A 15647-nucleotide genomic window follows, 5' to 3' on the forward strand; every position below is an offset into this window, starting at 1 on the left:
TACGAACCAAAACGTTACTGCCCGATCTCAAACCATTTTCAAAGAAGCGTCATTAGCCTCATGAGGAATTCAAAGAGAAGCGTTTACAATTTGACCGTCTCTAACAAACAGTACCAGCTTGGACAGATCGGAAATGCTGGTCAGACCCCCATATTTTTCGAGATGCCAAGCAATGCCACAGTTCACAAACTGGGAGAAAAACAGGTACGAGTAATGAGAAGCAGCAGATAACTGTGATGCTCTGTGTGATAGCAGATGGCCGCAAACTGCCTTCATATGAGTAATTGAGGTTGTATCTTTGTAAATGCATATTTTGGATGTTTTAGTTTTTCCTGAAATTGAGGGTGAGAAATTTGAGCTGCGTCTTAAATTCGAAGGAATACATTAAAACATCTTTCTAGCTCCAGCTTTTTTTTCTAATGAGCACCAATCCTGACCAAGCAAAGGCAATTAATATATGCTTATTGTACCCCAGGTATATTTATATATTAGAAGTGAAACACTTCCACTCTTACGATTTTCCATGTGCCAGTTTTGTAAAAACAGGAGGAGATCAATTCCAGCTGTTGCTAAACAGTCAGTGTTTACCCTGCAATTTCAAACTTGAGTCATGTCTGACTAAGCATCGTGGCAGGGCATGTGTGCTCAGATCTGGACTAAACACCAACCTAACAAAAGCTTTAATCATCTCTCTTCCTGTTGAGTGTTCCTACCCTCCCTCCTCCATGTTACTGAAATGCTGCACCGCCTAATAAAAGGTATTTATATTGGCCTAGGGCTTTAGTGAAATGCATTTTGATTGGAGAGTCATCAGTGATGTTCACCATATGAATATTTCACTTCCAGTTAATATTTTTGAGTTTATAAACATTTTGGATGATTTAATAAGCTTGTACTTGTAACCGACGAATCTCCCGACAGGAAAAAAAAAACAAAACAAAAACTCTTGTGTCTAGCTTTCTGTCTATCTAACTTTACTTTCATTTTGAAAGTATATAAAACCATCCCTGATTGGTTGTTGGAGCCTTTCAAGATGTCAGTCATTTGGTAAGCAACCAATGGTTGTTTAAAATGGCTTAAAATGGGCGCCTAATGTCACCATTACATCATCGTTCGTATATGAACAATTTCTAGTGGCGCCGCAGCGGAAGGGGGTAGTCTTGAGTCCAGTTCCAAATTACATCACATCAGGTAGTGCGGTTTATCAGAAGTGTGGACGCTGTAATACAGAACTACATTTTTTGTGTATCCTCCAATAAATAATTAATAAATTGTACCTTGTGTTTTTAAGAACCAAAGCCATAACGTTCATGCTAAGAAGCACTATGTCTTCCGTGGGCATGGGCTCCATATTTGCCAGGTTGTAAACATAAAACAGAGTGCATGGTGGGATAATATCATATTAAGTCGCACAGTCCATTGCACTGCTAGGAACTGTAACCAAACTGTTTTAATAGCGTTTGTACACATGAAATCCAACTAAACATGAAATGGTACTTCAGTGTGAACGCTTTGAGCTGAATTAAAACAGTATGGTTCAAGATCAGTTATGTAGTGTGGACAGGCCTAAAAGTAATAACTTAACAACTAAAACTGGATGTTACTTTTGAGATCAGAACATTTCGAAAAAATTATAAATTAAGAGCATACAGGAGCTAAACATATTTTGGACACCCACAAATACATACAGAAGAGTTTCTATGCATGTGCAGGCCTCTGTAGAGAATGCGCTCAATAGAATTACTACATTTAGCCAAATGCTTGCAGAATCCAGTATTTTAGCTCTTTCTGAAGCAAAAGGTAGAGACTTTCTCCCAGGGGCAACTAAACAAGTCAAGGACTGTACAGGGATTACAAAGACAGAATTCCTCCCACTCTGATTACCAAGACATACTCAGCTGTAACTGCAGAACACTTTAGATCTGCACAATCCATAGTGCATTCGAGAATCTGAATAGCTCCAAATTGCAACGGATTTCCCTCCAATACTATACTGCAAGGTTGTGACTAGCTTTGTTGTTTTAGGTATTTTTCACCACAGACCACTACAGTATTGGTGTGGGAACAAACAATTATGCATTTCCAACTGCAAAATAAAGTGCCTTGTTGTACAACATAGACGGTTGAATAGAAGAGTGGATGTTACGCCGCACAGCGACTTAGTAAACCTGCTACTGTAGGCACAGTGTAGGAGTATCAAATTGATTCCTCCACAGAAATGAACACATTTTAAAATGCAAAAATGTCGTGCAAGTTTTCCCATGGTACCTTCTGCTTCTACTAATTCATTTATTTTAACGGCAGGGATAAGGAGGTAGGTAAGGGCAAGCAAAGTAAATCAATTATTTACATGGTCTTACTGAACTTGGCTAGGAAAAACATTGGCTGTATCTTTAACTGTACACCTACAACGCCTATACTCAGCGCTTGTCCTGACCATTGGTGGACTGCTGGCAAACATGTTAATACATTATCCTAAAACATCAAAACAAATGCAAGCACTGTGGGTTTGCATTACTATTACTGTGGCAGTCTGAACATTTATGTACACTACTATTTATTTACTTAAACTAGTACAGCATTTTTCAGCACGGCCACCCCCCCTAAGGGGCAGGTTTGTATACTGTTGATAAGGTTTCCTTGTCAGACTAATGTCAAGCCCAAGATTTTTGTGGTGGTGGGGGCCTATCTCAACACAAAAGTTTGATCTTCAAAACGTCTTACTAGGCTTGTCCACATTCTGGAAATAGAATATCATAAACCATACAAATAGGCCCGTTTCTTTCTTGAAAAACTACTACTGTAGTATACAAATCCAAGAGATTATATTTTTTTTAATAAATGGTATAATCTACTGCATGTATTACCCCTTCGAAAACGATCAAATAATAATAATAATAATAATAATAAAGCTTAGGGATTCTATTTTTGCATTCATTGTTGGAGAAACTGTGTATCCAACTACTGCGATTCAATAATTTACTTATTTGCAAGGTAAAACGTGTCAGTAGCTAAAAATTGCCCATCTTCTTCTAACTTCTAGTTCTAGTACCAATTGTAAAGCGGAACTTGGAACATAATACTATCTGTGTAAATTATTGTACTATCTATGACTTGCAATTAAATACAAATATATTTTAGACATCTAACATTGACTACGAATAACATATCACACCATCTGGCAACACAGTAAAAATCAAACCACTGCTGTACATTTCTACAGTCTTCGGTATGTCAGACATTTCTGGTTATGCAATTATATAACAATACCTTATTTTTAACAGGCAACAGTATATTTGATAGTAATGGTATGGTAAATACACTAAAAGGACAATGGCAAAGTAAAGCTATTTGTATTTTAAGTCATAGTTTGTTTTTAGTTGTTGTTTTTTTGTGTGTGTGTGTTTGTTTTAATCAAAAATGCTAATTTAAAACATAATGCGTATTTACTCCTCGGCAAAAACAAAACAAAACAGGCATTTCTTGCTAGGTATCTAAAAGACTTCAGCTGCTTACCTTATTCAGTTACTATGTTTGAAATATCCCAACGGTTATTGCACGTTTTGCCACGTTAAATCTTCAGTGTTGCATACTCCACGTGGTAATATCGAGGCGGTATGAATTTTAGATCCAATAATGCTGCGCGTTTTGTTTTCCCTTCTTGGAATGAGAGACTCTCCCAATTCACCTTTGAAACAAACTTTTAACTGATAAACTTTTCAGTTCGTAATAACCTGGTGACTGCATTTGAGACGGTACCACTTTGAGTCTGGAAAGGGGTCGCCTGAAAAGAATAAGAATACCAGGATTATAAAGCGTAATGTACAAGGTATTTTTTTTCACGTGATAAATCAGAATATTCATGCGATTGTATACCGGCTGATTGTACTTCAAGCCGCACAATTACATGTTATATCACGTAATGTTAATCACACACAAATTGTGCAAAAGGGGGTTCCCCTCGCCTTTTGAAGAGTCTAAAACGTTGGCTCTGCTTCTAACAGCATGGTTTGTGCAAGGGTAAAACTTATTGGCTGTTTTAGATAGGGGTGGGACAACGAAGATGGGATGGGAAGTGAATTCCAAACATGGAGAACTGTGTTGCGCTTATTCTTTATTTCACCCTTATAAAATAACAGGAATGTCAAATTGTCAATGGTAACATAATACTGGGCGTGTATAAACATGTATGTGCCTCTACAGTAGTATCGTTATTATTTATAAAAACGTTTACTGGTCATAACAAAACATACGAGAAAATGAGATAGATTGTATTGCAAAATATTAATTTGCTGTTTTATTTTAAACAGCAGAACTGCAAGTTGACGTCATGCATTATTTTGCCTTGTGTAATTTTCTCTAGAAGGATTTCTTCTTTGGAGGAGGGGGGGGGGGGGGGGGGGGGGGAGCAAATCCTATTGACTTCCAATGTTTAAATTGAACTTTTAAATTAAACTGGTTAAAACAATTCATACTTGATAGTGAATCAGTATGGTTTCACATTCCCAACTCTATATTTAAAGTCTTGGGAGGACTGAAATCTTTATTATGCTGTTATTTTATGGCGTCTACAATTTTCACAAAGAAGCATTGACGTATTGGAAACTAATATTTTCACATAATTTTACACCAATACAATTATTAGGAATAATAGAAGTATAATTGTAAAAATAAATCAATATTCTATAAGGAGTGGTTTGAATCAAATATTGTTTTTTTTTTTGTGAGATGTTTTAGAGGATAATCACTCATTAAAAAAATATGAAGAACTGGTTAATACACATTAAAAACATTACACCTTCTCAATACAACAAAGTGGTACACTCCATTCCATATTCACGCCTACAACAAATTCAAAATATTTTAGATTATTATGATATTTCCCCTAAAAGCCCCTGTTTTAAAATAAATGGTATTGATTTCACAGTCCAGATGCAATAATAAATGGATAAGAAATCATTTAACAAAAGAATTATACAATATATCAACCTTCAGTGTGCTGAGATGTTGAACCTGTGATCTGGGTAAAAGCTGTTACTTTCTATCACTCCTGTCCAATATATCCTAAGGTGAACGAAACTCACTTTAAAATTATGAATGCAATTTACCCATCAGGGGAGCTACTGAATCGCAAGTTTAGTATCCTGCATAATGCATGCAGTTTCTGTGACTATGACATTGAAACAACAACTCATATTTTTTGAGTGCCCTTTTACAAAACTTTTTTTGGAATGATATTCATACATTCATACATTCATACTTCTTGTATATTATAAACAAACATCTTATTTTATAGGCTTTTATGTTATATATGTAAGTATACAAGTATGACTACGTACATGTGAATATGAGGATATACATGTATGGATATGTAGCTAAGATATATGTATGTATATTTATTTTATTTTGTATCTATAAATTACAATAAATATTTATTTGTAATGGTACTGACATTATTGTTATCTTGTATATTATATTTGTGAATATTGTTAAAAAAAAATACATAAATAAATAATTGCATCATTCTACCGCCAGAGGATTTTTCTCCCTGTCCATCTGTGTCTGCAATTCATTATTTCTGTGTGATGCAAATCAAATCACACCGGACCATGCACTCAGTATTGCATGCTGGCTGAGCAGTGATTTGCATATCGGTTAAAAACGTCACAATGTTTTCTATGCGAATTTCATTTTTCTCTAAAGAAATGCACGCCATATCTGTAAAAGAAATACTATACTAATGTCAAAAACACAATCATGTATTATTTATTTATTTTTTCACCATTTTTCCCCCCGGTCCTCTACTTTGGAATACTAGTTCTAGTCCATACCAATTATACTGTAAACGTTTACCATGGTAGGTTTGCATGGTCATTTTAATACTGCAGTTTACTGTGCTTTGTCCTACATGTTTACCGTAAACCATGAGTTTCACAATTCTTTGCCATGCATTTATATGATTTACAGTACTGGTACCATGCTCGCCAGGGCACACCATGACTGCTCTTGTATGTGTATCTCTGCTGACCCAGGAAAGGGTAAATGTGTGGATAAGAAATGTCATGCAATCACAGATATCCCCAAATTATATCTCCCACACTATGTGCTGAGCATGTGCTGTAGGGCTTTACTGGAAAGTTGGGCATTTGCTGCAGGGCTAAACACTGCCTTCTGAAAGAAACCCTGCTGTTGCTGGCTGGGGTTTGTTTTAACAAATGCAGATTAATTTTTTTTTTTTTTAATATATATTTTAGTATCTTGGTTCACAAAACGATTATTATTATTATTATTATTATTATTATTATTATTATTATTATTATTATTATTATTATTAATAATTAATAATAATAATAATAATAATAATAATAATAATAATAATAATAATGACTTTCCATCCTATGGCATGGATTTTCCATATACTACAGAGATGATCCAAAAAGATTAGGGTGCAAGATTCAACTTAATTTCCTAAAACAAAAAAAGACATATTATTTGGTATGTTTATAACAAATCAGAAAACCCATTGGTATACGTGCTGACACGGCCCTATAAGATGCTATCCTAAGTGAGCAGGTAGTAAACATTTGTCTTTATCACACTGTGCTGAGTTCGCTTCGGCAACCCAGAGGCAAACGATTCAGTTTTCCATTGCCAATGTTTTGAGCCACCCAGCTGTTAAATGAAGTGAGAGTAGTCTATAAATGGGGCACCTTATTGCATTTCACTCTACAGAAGAAATAGTTGAAGGGTAAACTTGATCCCCAGTTCAGTTAGTAATGTCGATTCACTGCTGTTGGTATAATAATCTCTAATGATTTTACCAAGCTCGCAAGTCTGTGCCAAGCTTCGAACAAGCTTGTACAGTAGTACTGATGCTAACAGGTTGTTAAAATGTAATTTAAAAAATAAATATATTTATTTCTATTTTTATAGGCTAACATAAGGTTCAAATTATTTTGAGTACATATATTTATATTTATATACTGTAAATATAGATAATGAAAAGTAGTGTACAAACATATAAAATATAAACAGCAAATACCTTGTATGGATTAATTAAAGCTTATTAATATTCAGGTTTTTTATTTTGTGTTTAATTTGATCTTAACAGATTTGGTTTAACACACTGTCTAAAGAAAGAAAACTATTCAATGGACTACCCTGGGCAAAGTAAAATGGGCTTAGTGTTTCTATTATAGCCCTCAGTGGACAGTCATTCATATTACAAATTGACCACACAATGCAGCACAATTGGCACTGGCCACCTTTGAAAACAGTCCAAAATCTTTCATTAGAATGGAGAATAAACTTCTCCCCCACCCTTTAAGAAAAACAATGCAAACCTTCAAGGCTGGCTTCTGGTATGTCAAGAAGCTGTACTGTCCCTGCTTGTATGTCCTTTCTCTGTGGATAATTAGAGAATACTTTAGTCCCCAGTGCTACTGGTATATGAGAGCTGAAACTACTAACTCCACATAAGGATTTTAAATAGAATAGTCCTGTTTAAAAGCTTCTTCTTTAACAACTGAGCTACATGTCGCAGAACCCTTTGTGCTGTCTCAGAGAAAGCCCTTCCCTGCATTGCTCTTTATGTTATGTGTGTGTTTACAACAGTCAAACTCACATACACTGAGCCAGCTCCCTAATTGCGATGCTGGTCAGTGCCAACGATTCAGCTGCACGCCCCTGGCGAAGCTTGACCCATGTAGGCAAACGCTGGCAATGGCCAGTCCTGCAATTAGTGAGTCTATCTATTCTGTGTGTACCCATTTCTATATCATTATTCATTCTGATTAAAGGGTGCATTGTCTGAGAAGCCATTTACACATTCTGGGATTTATAAATGTTTTGCTTGTGTAGATTTGGATGGAACAACAAATAGCATTGGAATACACACTATTTGGTTACTGTATTTGCCCCCCCCCCCCCACCACCACCTTTTTTTCAGACCATTACATATGTCCTTTAAACAAATTATGTGCACATATATGAAGGAGGAGCCCTTTAATATGCTTGGAATATCCTATTTGAGAGTTCATAAATTCAGGAGAACCCCTGAAAATTAATTGTTTGTGTTACAATAAAACTTTGCTTGGCTGGAAGATCATGGGCTGGCCATTGGATGAGGCAATTTTGACCCAATCTCCTTTTGTTTTAGAAACAATGATTTTCCATTAAGAAAATGAAACTGAACTGGGAAAAAGGAATGGAAAGATCAGTAAGATGAAAACTGTAATAAGCATTTGATGAATATTGTATTCTAGGTATGGGGCTGTAAACATTTCCCCAGGTTTGTATTTCAGTAACTTATTGACAGGGAAAGTGATAATTCACTGTGAATATTTTTTTTCATATGGGTCAGGCTGCTTAGGGACTATACATGTACTATTATAGCAATAATGGTTGAGAAGCACCAACTATTAATAACAGGTCGTCCCAAAGCAAACAGACTGTCTTGCAAAATAGTGTTGTATTTTACTATTATTTTTTAAATATGTCAATTCAAACATTGTTTTAGATACAGGAAAGGAGGAAAGCGCTGGTTTCCTGTGTGCTCTAGATGTGGCAAAGACGCCCCTTATGTTTTCCCTCCTGTGAAGAGTGAAGTGACTGACCCAGATATAAAGAAAGGGATTTACTAATTAAAGCCTCAGCAAGACGTCTGTAGTATGGCTTCAGATCTTAGGTTTATTAAAGATCACAAAGCACACTTCCAGAAAACACATAAAAGGATGCACATTTAGGAAGCTGAGGCAAAAAAGGCTTAATCAAGCTTAATTGAAGAAAATTATAAAAGGGACACATTATAAAATAATTGTGTAAGGCTGCTTTGTTTACACTCACTATTACAATATTTTTTTTATAGTTCATAATTACGGTTTTAGATCAAATGCTGCATAAATCACATTCTTTTTGTTTAAATTAAAATTAATAGCATTTTAGATTAATACAATGACTACAGAACAAATACGTTATGTATTTCTTGTAATAAAATATGCATTTTACATTATTGATTTCACAGCCCATGCATATAACAAAGACAATATCATATTAAAGACTGACAGTTACTTACAAAGAGCAGATATCTTACAGGAGTATCATGTGTCCTTGTAACTGGATCTCTCCTCTTGCTCTTTACCTCAGCAGGATGGAGCCTGGACCTGCATGAGTTGTCATGGTTACCAGGATGGATTTGCATGTGATTTGGTAATTAAGTGTGAGGTAGACAAACAAGCCAGGCCCCTCTTGGCAATGACATCATCCACACACCCCAAAACAAAGCTGTCAGCCTGCAAAAAAAAAACAAAAAAACACAACAAAGAGCATCTTCAGTATTATGCGGTTTGGAGGCACCACGGAAACAAAGGATATCTCTTCTCACTACAAAACAAGCAAAATGGAGAAATCAATTATATACCATATGAGAAATAATTGAGTTGAGTTATGGAAAATGCCTATTAGGGTATTATTGAACAAATACCTTATTTGTGTGGGTAACAGCCTTCTAGAATTCTAAAGGTCATCTTTTCTTTTTTTTTAATGAGTGGACCTGTGCAAGTCACAAATGCAGCTATATTATAAGGGTCTAAATACTACCAAACTCAATACAATCTCAGTTCCTCAAGCAGATTCATTCAGAGTGGCACTATGAAGATCTGCCATTGTTTAAATAATTAAAATAGAGCAGGATGTCGTATATTTAATGATATATAATGTCAGGAATATTGGATTAGAATTCAAAATATTGCTGGATTGTGGTGGCCCTGATCTACAGCATAAATAACGTTGTGTTAGCACAAGGTGTAAACCATATACACATGGCCTACTATAGCAAAGTACTGTAATAATCTTGTTTTAAATGTCATAATTACATTATGAACAATTTCTTAACCTACTACAGATCTTAAGGTACTGGTAGCAACATCATATGCGGAAGTCATGGTTCCCTTGATCTATTTATTTTTTCACTTTGACATTCCCAGCAATCTATAATTTTTTTTTTTTTTTAAATTAAAAATTAAAAAACACTTATTTTTTTACAATACAAAAAAAAAAAAATTTTTTTTACATACAACTGCATTTTCAGTGTGACAGACATTTATTGAATAATTCAGCCTGTTATGCAGCCTGGAGTACATGTCTTTATGACTTCAACACATTCACAGACTTATATCAGGAGGTTGTGTAGTCCAGTGGTTAAAGAAAAGGGTTTGTAACTAGGAGGTCCCTGGTTCAAATCCCACCTTAGCCACTGACGCATTGTGTGACCCTGAGCAAGTCACTTAACCTCCTTGTGCTTTGTCTTTCGGGTGAGATGTAACTGTAAGAGACTCTGCAGCTGATGCATAGTTCACACACCCTAGTCTCTGTAAGTTGCCTTGTATAAAGGCGTCTGCTAAATAAACAAATAATAATAATATCAGAAGTGTGAACATGGTGATATCTAGAAAACTGCAGATTCCAGAAAAACATGAGAATTCATTGACAAATGTAAATCTGTGTCAAGGCTACTTGTACAGGACCGTCAGTAAAACTACTGTATTATAACAACAAAAAACAATAAGTAATGACTGTCTTATAAAAGACACAAGTTTATTTAGAGGGGATGTTTATTACTTTATTTGCCTTTAGGTACCTTTATTTTCCTCCACCTGTCATTAAAATGACCAAATATTATCATCAAATGCTTTGCTATGTGTCAGTACAATACTGTTCAAGTCTCTGTAAGTCACCTTGGATAAAGGCGTCTGCTAAATAAACAAATAATAATAATTTGTTTGTTTGTCAGTTTGTTACCACCTCTCCCTCCCTCCCTCTCTCTCTCTCTCTCTCTCTCTCTCTCTCTCTCAGGCATAGGACATTGTCTGGGGGAATCCTCACTACTGATTTATAATATTGCCTACCACTCCCTCTTCCATTAAGCCAGCGAATAAAACCAATAGTCAATGATGAGCGTGACACTTTGCATCAGCAAGCTTATCAGGGATATTTCATGGGCCATGGAGCACACACACAGAGGGCCATCATTGTGTCAGCACAGCTCAGGGCTGGTGTGTGTTGCACAATCCCTACAGCCAAGGATATCTTCAGCAGCCACATCCAAATGCCATCTAAATCCCCAGCCAAATGACTTGTTTAAAGAATATTAAAAGGCATTCGAACAAAAAAAACAATACACATTTCTTTATAATACATTTCTTAACTATTATTGGCTTTATTAAAATTATTGCTGGTTCACTTTTTACTGCATTGATAATCTTTTAGTTCTTCATATTCCTTTTTATATTATTCCTGGACATATAGATAAGCTGCTGCATCCTGGTAGCCTTGCTATAGTTCACAGGCTCTGATCATTGGAGTAAGTTTAAACTCAGGGTGTCCCATAACTCACTCATCATTGGCAATATCTTACTGGATACATTGCAGAGGAGGATGTTTTCTGTTAAATTGGGTAACCACGCCCTGACTACAAGAACCACACATCAAAATTATCTGAATTCATTCCTCTTTGCTTAAATTTCATATCTGAAATAAATAGACAATCAATATTAACAAGTATGCCTCTGCCTACACCCAAAAAAGTATAATAAACAAGCAAAGACCCAAAAGTTATTTAACACAAGGATAAAGGGAGTGAGGGGGGTAATCATAACTGCTAACGCTAGTGTTAGTGCTTGTAAGAGGTAAGGGAATGGATTGTAAGCCTTTGTTAATGCTAACGCTAGTGTTAGTGCTTGTAAGAAGTAAGGAAATGGATTGTAAGCCTTTGTTAATTTATGGCTTTCCGTATCCATGATTTCCACTATGACTAAATACAGAACAGCAGCTATCACCAGTCCTTGTCGTCACCGCTTCAGTAACAGTGCGTCAGCATATGGAGTTTGTTCATTCTAAGTTGCAAATGGTATTGAACACTTTAGTAGACACGTTTTGCAGGAAGCAAGACACATTGTTTATTTAAGGCTCTTGCTTTATTTCACATAGATAAGTTTGCAAAATCAGATTTTGTATGCGGTAAACAGATGCATTTAGTCTTAGACACCTGGCTTTTGATTAGATACATTACATTAAGCTGTCTTAACTTACACAATCCTGGCATGCACTTTGATAACATGGTTTAAAAATCAATACAGTAATCTTGGATGTCACAGTACTGGTGCAAGGTTAGACGTGCTCATTTGCTCTGCTTACATTTGTTCACTTCCATGTCTTGATTCAACAGAGAGATCAAGAAACATACTTTTTGGAATAGTATGTGTGGAACAGTTACTATGTGCTCAGGAGTTCCAAGGTCACGACTCTTCAAAAGAATGACACTGAACTCAGGATTGGCCCTAAAAATAGCTTCCTTTATCTATGCTTAAGTGCTCAGATGAGTTCAGGAGGGAATGTGGCCTGCAGTTGCTTTGTAGGCCAATTCCAATGTGGCTCTCCAAGGGCATGTCTAAGGATGTAGCCAAGCACAGCAGATTTGTCTGTCAGTTGTAACTGGCTGCTATTGATCCAGGCTCTAGAGTCTACCTTGTTCTTTCATTCAAGCGTGGAAGACAGACAAGGGAGCTTGTTTGCATGATCTGGTTAATGTGTTTCTATTTGTTCTCTAAATTTTAAACAGCCAGTATCAGGTATACTGTATATACAGTAAGTTAAAAGTATATAGAAAACTAGGAGTACAATTTGAAGACCCCATCATTACCAGCAATCGCTACCCAATTCATTTCAGCACCAGTATTATAAGTGGCATGGTATTAATCGATACCTGTGGTAAAGGGTTGCTGATTATGAACAGGTGCAGAGGTGATGCAGTGCAGGAATAAACAGACAGAGATTTGTAATCTGGTATGGAAAAAATAGTTGTTTTATTTTTGTTATAATCCAGGTCTGGTGACCAAATAATAAACCCTGGTTATACACAGCGATGCGTAAAACACGGAGAACAGTAACAGGGATTGCAGCCCTAAACAATAAACACAGTATCTCTCCCACAATATACAACCACGGTCACCAGTACTGGGTGCGTGCTGTAGTGCTCGTGGTGGGTGATACAGTTTAAAGAGTGACAAATAGTGCAGTGCTGTTCCGGGTTCAGTGCTGGCTCTTAGCGACAGCTCAGGAACGTGTTAGCCATCTATAAACACACAAGTAACAATTATAGACAAGACAAACAAACAAACACTCAGTCACGCTACTCTATTATACACAGTGCACGGGTCCTTCCGGGTCTATTTCAAAACCAAAGCGAAGGAAAAGATTTACAATTCTCCGGCCCCTTTATGCGATCATGCATGACCCCTTGGTAAACGATTGCAGCTGACTCTATTGCCTGCAGCTGCTACCTCGTTTACTTTCTGGGGCAATACGGTCCTGCAATGGAGTCTCGCCTTCTTCCAGGCTGACCGACTTCCCGACCCAGGGAATGAACTGTCAGGCCAACCCATCCAAAGCCTTTCCCTTTCGCTAATTAGCGCCCTAACAGGTCGAGAGGGAAATTTACAACCAGAACTCATTATATTTCTGCCACAATACCATTGTGTTATTACTGTTATGTCAAATATTATGCAAATATTACCACTTGGTGATATAATTCTATCAATGTCTCATACCATTGTTGCTGCTATATGTGCATGTTTTACCCCTAAGGAAGAACCATTACAGTTTAACCCTGGTCATATGTTTTCTTTTTGTTTTTATAACAATAACCACAATATTAAATAACTGTAATGCAAGTGCCATTAAATATTCAAAGAAAACATAGTATTTGGACAGTGAAACTAGGCCATGAATGATCTCTTAGGCCAATGTTATCATTTTAAAAATAAATTCTACAAAACACTGGGAGGCTTCCACAAGACTGGGGATAATATATATTGTACATCTAGAATTAAGATGGTCAATTTCTTAACAGTTCAAGATCTACCACAGTCTGTTGTTCCGAAGTGTCATACCACCCTCACAGCTCAAACACTGGGGAGCAGTTGTCATAGAAACTGGCTCTTCCTGGCTCTATGCAGTTCCCAAACAGTCATCTGGTCAGCCTATTCTTTATGCCATGGTACCATATCGGCACTACCTACTAGATACTGTATTAGGACCATGTGGCAATGTGCCCCGCCCCTGTATGCAATTGTGTGTTATGTGTTGTATGTTGCGTGTGTAAATGTTGGTGTATAGTCATTGGTACACGGGATATAAACGGGTCTGTGTTTCACGTGTATTTAAAAAGTGTATATTTGTATTTAGGCACGGGATTGCACATCACGCACGTGCATTTAAAATATAATGTGTGGCACGGGGTTGCACGTAATGAATTCACGTGCTGGGATTCAAGTGAATAATTAATTAGTAATTGAATCCCAGCACAAACAGTATAAATAGACGCACGTTTCTTGCAGTCGGGGTTAGGTGTTCGGTGAGTGGAGAACGGGATTGGAGACGGAGGTGAAATAATAATAATAATAATAGTAAAAGTAAAAGTAAAAGTAAAAGTAGTAGTTAACGTGTTTTCACTCACCGTGTTTGTTTGTCTCCGTGCACCGTTTGTCTGTGTAGTCCGTTTTGTTTGTCTATTTATTTTGGCGTGTAGTGCCGTGTCCAGTGTTTTTGTCTGTTCCAACCTTTTATTTTCTGTTCTGTTTATTAAATGCTGAACGCGATCACGCGTTCAGCCTCACCAAAACCCCATCTCTCTGTCGTTTGTGTTCCTGTTTCTGGTCTGACGCCACCCACTCCGGCCGTCTTTGTGACACGTGGTGTCCTGCGTGGGATCGACAGCGCCTCCAGGACTCAGGCCAGAGCAGGAACCGCAGTTTTGGATTTAAAAAAAAATATATAAAATAAAATAAAAAAATGTCAGAAGACGCCATCAAAGTGCGGGACTGGATGCTGGAAAATGCTGGGCTGGAGGCCCAGTCTATACCAGTAGTCGTCCAGTTCCTGCAGTTTATGGATAGGGAACGATGGGAGGCTTATGCAAGGGAGCAGACCGTAAGCACCTGGGAGGAAGGTGTGGGTTTGGTCCTCAGCTACCTGGAGGCAATTATAAGTGGAACAGCAGCCCAGGTAGCAGTCCCACCAGCAGAGGAAGAATGCCTGCTGTCCCCGTCTCCACCAGCAGAGGAAGAATGCCTGCTGGTTTTGCCTCCACAGCCCAAGCGGGAGGAGCCTGAGCGTCCACAGCCCAAGCGGGAGGAGCCTGAACGTCCTACGCCTGAGTGGGAGGAGCCCGAACGTCCTACGCCTGAGTGGGAGGAGCCCGAACGTCCTACGCCTGAGTGGGGGGAGCCCGAACGTCCACAGCCCAAAAGGGAGGAGTCGGTGCGTCCACAGCCCAACAGGGAGGAGTCGGTGCGTCCACAGCCCAACAGGGAGGAGTCGATGCGTCCACAGCCCAACAGGGAGGAGTCGGGGCGTCCACAGCCCAAAAGGGAGGAGTCGGTGCGTCCACAGCCCGAAGAGAGGGAAGTCGGGGCTTCCACAGCCCTAGGACCCAAGCTGCCAGCAGAGGGTGAATACCTGCTGGTCCCACCTCCACCAGCAGAGGGTGAATGCCTGCTGGTTCCACCTCCACCGCAGTGGGAGGACTGCCTACCCCTCCCACCTCCACCAGCAGAGGGTGAATACCTGCTGGTTCCACCTCCACCGCAGTG

The 15647-nt window shown here is 37.9% G+C and overlaps 1 protein-coding gene across 23 annotated transcripts in view; it reads right to left on the reverse strand.

Annotated features, from left to right (window-relative positions):
• LOC117415753 (protein-methionine sulfoxide oxidase mical3a-like) overlaps positions 1 to 15647 on the reverse strand; it is a 103813-nt gene that overhangs the window by 74922 nt on the left and 13244 nt on the right. For 20 of the 23 annotated variants that reach the window (XM_034922184.2, XM_034922185.2, XM_059027538.1 and 17 more), the window contains exons 2-3: positions 9074 to 9290; positions 3517 to 3784 (exon numbers count right to left, since the gene is read on the reverse strand). The gene's annotated coding sequence lies outside the window, so the exon portion shown is untranslated. Of the gene's footprint in view, positions 1 to 3516; positions 3945 to 7343; positions 7405 to 9073; positions 9291 to 15647 lie in introns of those variants that run through there. The other 3 variants (XM_034922179.2, XM_059027536.1, XM_059027535.1) reach the window with 3 other exon arrangements.

Source organism: Acipenser ruthenus, chromosome 7 (genome assembly GCF_902713425.1).
Source record: "Acipenser ruthenus chromosome 7, fAciRut3.2 maternal haplotype, whole genome shotgun sequence".
Lineage (NCBI taxonomy): Eukaryota > Metazoa > Chordata > Actinopteri > Acipenseriformes > Acipenseridae > Acipenser > Acipenser ruthenus.